We start from the raw sequence: 7,299 nt of genomic DNA, 5'->3' as shown, positions 1-7,299 counted from the left end.
TTCCTTGCTTTAGAGTCTAAAAAAGAACAGTTTTGCCATTTATCTAAAGTGGCCTAAAAATAAATAGAAAATGAGTAAAAAATAGGAATCACCTAGGAAATTGTATAAATATTGCAAAGAACCAGCTCAGATTATTCAGACTCAATAGGTAAGCAGTGAAGCCCAAGAATTAGAATTTTTATGACAGTTTTCACGTCATTTCAATGTACCTCTAGGTGTAGAATCAACTTCACAAGTTGTCCTCAGCCCGCTTTTATTCTGACATATCATCCTATTAACTTCTCGTAACATTCGATATAAATAATTCTGTGCAATATAGCTTCATGGGAACAGTGAAGTGGGAAAGGCAGAAATTTACCAGTAATTCCTGGATTTTCAAGTTTCAGAAAACCATTACAACCCAAAATACAAAACGTATGTACCTGGAAGAGGAGATAAGGATATCTTCAGTCAGGTGCCTTCTCCTGTTTTGAGTACGCATTACCTAACAATCTATCCATAGGCCCTTGAGACCCTGGCAATTGCCTTGGAATATTGGCAACCTGGCTCTATCTTGCTATATTGTATTTTTACAATGTTCTTATTTTATTCATTAGTTTTAGCAGGTCACAATAATTTGTTTTGCTATTTATAGGCACTCAGGATACATTCGCCTACTTTGCTGATAATGAAGTACTTTCTGTTTTACCAAATATCAGACTCTTGCATTTAAAATGTTTGTCTACATATCCCCTTTAGTACTTCTTTTATTTGCTCCGAAAGTGACCATTTTTTAAAATTTTATATTTTTAAAAAAGAACAAACTCTTACAGGTCCCATTTAATGAAGAAGTCATTGTAACAGATAAAAATTTTCCATCTGCAATTTTGCTTAGATAGTACCTGTTTTTAAAATGTAACAGTGAATAGTTCACCTGGGAAGGTAAATGTTTAACTGAAGATTTTTCATCATTACATGTATTCAGGACAACACAATTATTAAAGACAACTAACCAATTTTTTTAACTTAGTGAATTTGGAAGGTGTTTTTCTTGCCCATTGTTTGTCAAGATCACTTAAGAGATGAAAAATAACATAGTGCCAGAAGGACAGAAACATTGAAAGGGAATGAGCAGTTTTGACAATAATAATAGATGAGTGTTTTGTGAAAATAGGTTATAGGTTTATCATTAATATTAAAGCTGCAACTCAAAATAAATGGGCACAATTTACAATAATCATTTAACATAATTACATATACATAGAAGACTTTTCTATCTCCAATAATCTCAAACTGGAGAGAATTGAAGTTAACATTTAAATGAGAATGAACTTCAATGTAGAACCACACTACAGTTGTGACTAACTTAGACTCAAATGAGATTCAACTGAATTGTTATTATTCCATCCAGGGTAACTTCACCTCAAATCCTCCCTGGACATGCAAGAATATTTTTGGTAAAATAATAATAAATAAATAAATAAATAAATAAATAAATAAATAAAACTTACCGAATACAAATGTCTTTCCTGGCTCTAAATTTAGTTTTTTCCTATACTTGTAAGGAAAACAGACCCCAAAGTGGCTAAGGCCAGATCTGATATTAGAGGGAAGAAATGAGCTTATTTATGTAAAGTGCATAGCCCACTTCCTAAATGACAAGTAATCACTTCATGGTAGTTACTGTTTATATTTGTTAATATTCACCTTCTTTTCTTTGCTAAAAATTGCCTTATGTAAACAAACGAACCAATAAAACTAAGAGACAAAAGAAAAAATCTTCTTCCTGGATAAACTCTCTGGGCAGCCCTGCCACTGGGATTGTACTGCCCACACGCCAACACTGCATCTCCAGGAAGGTCCACACCATTCCCACTGAACCTTACTTATTTTATACTAAAAAATAAGTACCTCTTATTTTTTAATCAAAAAGTAGTTTTTGATTGAAAATTATTTTAAGTGTATGGATAAAAGTGTATGGACAATGGCTGAAATGAAATATGTACATATACAAAAAGAAAGTAGTTCTGAGAGTGAATGTATATGTGATTACATCTTATTCTGATTTTTTTTGTTAACTTTTCTTGTTCATTTATTTTCTATGCTTCCATAACAAATGACAACAAACAAAATGGTTTGAAACAACAAATACATTACTTTACAATTCAGAAGATCAAAAAACCTAGTAGGTATGAGTCTCACTGGACTAAGATAAAGGTATTGGCAGGGTTGTGTTCCTATCTGGAGGCTCTAGGGGAGAGAATACCTTTACTACTCTTTCAGGTTGTTGGCAGAATTCAGTACCTTGTAGCTGTAGGACCAAGGTTACCTTTTCTGCTGCATGTAAGCTGAAGGCTCTTCCCAGGTTCTAGCGGCTACAGGCATTTGTGACCCCCTTCTTCCATCTTCAAAGTTAGCAAAAAGATGAGGGGGAGTCAAGTCCTTCTCATATTACATCTCTCAGATCCATCTTTCTGCCTTCTGCTACTACTTTTAAGGACTTAAGTGATTAAATTAGGCCCATCTGGATAACAACCCAGGATCAGGATAACCTGCCTATTTTAAGGTCAGGTGATACATAATCTGAATCCCATCTATAGCTTTGGTTCTCTTTGCCATCTAACTTAATAGAGTGACAGATTCTGGGGGATTAGGATATGAACATTTTAGGGAATCATTACACTGCCTACAGACAGTAGGTAGGCTTTTGACAACAAACTTTCAGAGTAACAGAGCCCAAATTTTGTACATCCAGTATTGATTTTACCAACTTTACCCATCATCTCTTGTTGCCAATTTTACTCTCTCATTTCTATTTCCTATCTCTAACTAAATACCACAGTCTCCGTGATAAATCACAATTTCTCATGGTCATAACCACTAATTTTAGTTCTGCAAACAGTCTTACTATCTCTTCATTATTTTTAAATCCATTTCTGACTTTGAATATCCAGTTACTGCTATAGTACAAACTCATATTCTTTTCATTCTCTTTTTATATATATATATACTTTAAGTTCTAGGGTACATGTGCACAATGTGCAGGTTTGTTACATATGTATACATATGCCATGTTGATGTCTTGGTGTGCTGCAGAAAAATTTCTACACAATAGTGAATATATTCTGTCTAAAATGATTTTGTCATACTATCATTTTGCTGGTGAAAACCTTTCATAATTATACTGTTTTCCTAGGAAAATGTACTGCTTAGCTGTCCTCTTTTTCTCTCATCCTTTACTTGACTTTTCTATTCAACAGCCAAGACTTGGCTTATCTATCATTTCTTTGAGTAGGAGTCCTCATTCCTCCATTCTGGGTAAGGTGCATCTTCTCATTCTTCTATACTTACCTCTCACAATATTTATCACACTGTTATCACCATAAATTTTCTTATCTATTTCTCTCAATGGATTGTAAGCTTCTGAAGAGCAAAGTTGTGCCTCTTATCTGACTTGAGTCCTTGAGTTCAGTTTAGAGCATGGCAACTAGTATGTATTAATATCCAATAAATATATGCTGAATGAATAATTAATAGTGATTAATATTGTGTCTACTCTGTCTAGTCACATGGAATTCTTGAGGTTTCAGAGGCAAAGAAACTAGAGGATATTATGCTAAGTGAAATAAGCCAGACACAGAAAGAAAAATATTGCATGATCTCATTTACATGTAGAATCTAAAAAAATTCAAATATACAAAATAGAGGATAAAACGGGGGCATGGAGGTGGGAAAATGGGCGAGATGTAGATTCAAGATTACAAAGTAGCAGATACGTAAGATGAACAAGTCTAGAGATCAAATGTACAATATTAGAACTATAGTTAATAAAGTACTGTGTTTGGGATTCCTATTAAATGGATAGATTTCAGTAGCTCTTTCTATAAAAAGAAAAAATGAGTAACTATGTGAGATGATAAATATGTTAGTATGCTTCACTATAGTTAGTAACTCCTTTAACTATCTATATGTATTTCTTATATCATGTTATATACCTTAAATACACATGATAAAATTTAAATACATACATACGTAAAACAAAGGGGCAAAGTATGAGAAAATTATTTGGAAAACATATGCTATGCACACTCATAGCTTTATACATTTTTAACTTACAAATAAAAGATTTATTGTTAAGTATAATATATTAGCAGTCAATTTGCCTTGCTTTCCAGCAAGTCTATACTTCACAGAAAATTAAATATTTTAAAAGCTATTTTTAGAAACTTTATACTTGCCAATCTTTGTGTATTATGTAATAGTATTACATTTCAAACAAGGCAGAGAGATCTATCATGGTAAACCTACTTTCATATCTGCCTGGAGTCACAAGTCTCTTCCAATACTAAGGCATGGACCATGTAGTGGGAATCCTGACCTGCTGACAACATATTCCTATTAATTTAATAGTTGAATGAACGCCAGTTTAGAAATCAATGGATACTTGCTCTATTGTATTTCAAACAACTGCTCCTCTGAAAGTGTTGAATATAGAGTTAAATAAAATCAGAGTACCAATACAAGTAGCATGAGATCTGTCTTTTTATCTGAGCTGTGGCCAAGCTTGGGAAAAAAGTTTAGTTGGTTATTAATCTGATTATATTGGAACACTCAGTAAGCATCAGAAAATTACTATTTTTTCATTATGCCTGGATTTTATGAATCTTTCCATACGTCCTTTTCAAACTAAAGGAAGGGTGATCCTGAAAACAATCCTTCCAGAAGTATAGTAGTTGTTTACAAAATAAATATAACAAAAAATAGCTTTTTTTTTTTTTTTTTTTTTTTTTTTGAGATGGAGTCACGCTATGTCGCCCAGGCTGGAGTGCAATGGCACGATCTCAGCTCACTGCAACCTCCGCCTCCTGGATTCAAGCGATTCTCCTGTCTCAGCCTCCCTAGTAGCCGGGATTACAGGTGTGCACCACCATGCCTGACTAATTTTTTGTCTTTTTAGTAGAGATGGGGTTTCACCACATTGGTCAGGCTGGTCTCGAACTCCTGACCTCAGATGATCCGCCTGCCTCAGCCTCCCAAAGTGCTGGGATTACAGGCGTGAGCCACCATGCCCAGCCAAAATAGCTTTTCAATATACTAATAACTGATTAGAAAGCACAATGAAAATAAATTATAATCTTCACTAGCAATGAAAATGTATATTTTCTCAAAATGAACCAGAAAATTTTAATACTTTTCTAAGTCATCCAATAATGTTTGTATAAATGGAAAGATATACCACATTGATGTATAAAGACTTGCAAATTGTTGGATTTTAATTATCCCTAAGGTGATTTACAGTTTCCATCTTGAATTTCATTCTAAATTGACTTCCAATATTTATTAACATTCCAAAACAATTTTTAACCTAACAAAAACTGTTAAATGTTACTTGGAAGGAAAAATTGAGAAATGGTAGATAATAAAATATATAAAAACAAAAACAATGAGAAAGTACCTGTAGTATTGGATATTAAACTAAAATATTTTTTCAAAAATTAAGATAAGGATGGTATCAGATAAGGAATATCAATTGATCAAATTGAATATAAAGTTCCAAAACTGACATGAGAATAAAGAACTTTTATATGTTATTAAGATATAATTTCATAGCAATAGTGGGAAAAAGAGAGTCAATGAATGGTACTAGAAAATTTGGAGGAATAAAGTAAATTTAGGTTATTATCTTGTAATGTATAAATAAAGCCTAGATGGAATTATGAATAAGGGAAGAAAGAAAAGAGGGGAGGGAGCAAGGAAGAGACGAAGGAAGGAAGGAATGGAGGAAGGAAGGGAGAGAGAAAGGGAGGGAAGGAGGAAGAAAAAATATAAAAGTGTAGAGAAGGTAAAATCTTTAATGAGTGAGGAGAAAGTGAATTTATACATCTCTGCACAGTGAAGCTACTAAGATATTTAGCTCTTATTATGTAATTTCCGAAAGTTTATTCTTCTACAATTTTAATCAACACTATGCCTTGTTTTTTTCTTTCAACAAACATACAAGTTGCTTACTTAGCCCAAAGAGGTCAGTAAGCTTCTAAATCTGGAGCTAAAAATATAAGAGATGAGCCTGAAATATCTTACCATATATGCAAAAAGAAATAGAGATCTCATAGACTATCATTATCAAGGATTATGTTAAACGAACACACAAGCCAACTTGAAGTGGCTCCTGATGGGCAAAGGTGGAGATGAGTTGAGCATAAGCATCCATAAGAATGATGATGATAATGAATTGCAATATATTATGCATATTTCAATCCATGACATCATTATATTTTTAAAGAAAATAACGTGTTTTGGCGGTTACATATAGAGAATGCTATGGAAGCAACTCATTATTTTGAAAACGGGTACATATAATAAAAATGTATTCTACCTTTTGTATACAAATTCTACCTCGAAGTAACCAAATAGCTGTTCAGGAGAAGTTTCTCTGTAGAAGTATTCCAACATATCAGAAGTGCCTGAATTAGAATATTGGCATTTTGTGATGCATAATGAATTCATGAATACTAGCAACCACACTAATGGCTGCTGACATTCCAGAAAGAATGTATCTTCTAATGAAAATGTACAACACCAGCTATAAAGTGTTCTTCCCCAATACTCTTGAAAGTATTTATTTCAGAAGAACAGAGAAACAGTAGTATGGGGATGCAGTGAGCAAAATCCTGGTTATGGGAAACTATAGAATGAATACGCTGCTTTCCTTAAAAAATAAATTCTAAGGAAAAAATAAAGATAGAGATAGAACTTACAAATGAAGAGAGTTCTAAGAGATTAACTGAAATAATGTTTATTTGGATCCTAAAATGAACAAATAATACTAAACTTATCAGACAATCAGGGAGATTTGAACACTTACTGAATATCTGATAAAATGAACAATTCATTAGTTTATAAGTATGATAATATTTTAGATATCCATGCTAAAATATTTACAGAAGAAGTAATAAAATGTCTGGATTTTGACAAAATAATTGAGGTAGTTTAGGAAATGCATGAGAGTATCAATGAATCAAGTTTGTCTATGTGTTATTAATTCTTAAAGTTGGATAATTGACATATAGATGTTTGTTATTGTTTTCTCTAAGTTTACTAAAATTAAAATAAAATGCTATGTTAATAAATATTATTTCCTTCTATTAAACAAAAGCAAAGATGAAGTAAAAGGAGTTCTATGATTATTCAAACTACATGATAGATCTTTCAGTTATTCAATCTTTATTTTGAAAAAATAACAAAGGACTAATTCTCTAGTAGAACTATCATTCAATTAAAAATAGTAAAAGTGAATACATAAATAAAACACATTACCTA

Source organism: Pongo pygmaeus, chromosome 6, assembly GCF_028885625.2.
Source record: "Pongo pygmaeus isolate AG05252 chromosome 6, NHGRI_mPonPyg2-v2.0_pri, whole genome shotgun sequence".
Classification (NCBI taxonomy): domain Eukaryota; kingdom Metazoa; phylum Chordata; class Mammalia; order Primates; family Hominidae; genus Pongo; species Pongo pygmaeus.
Note: the sequence above shows the minus strand (reverse complement) of the source record.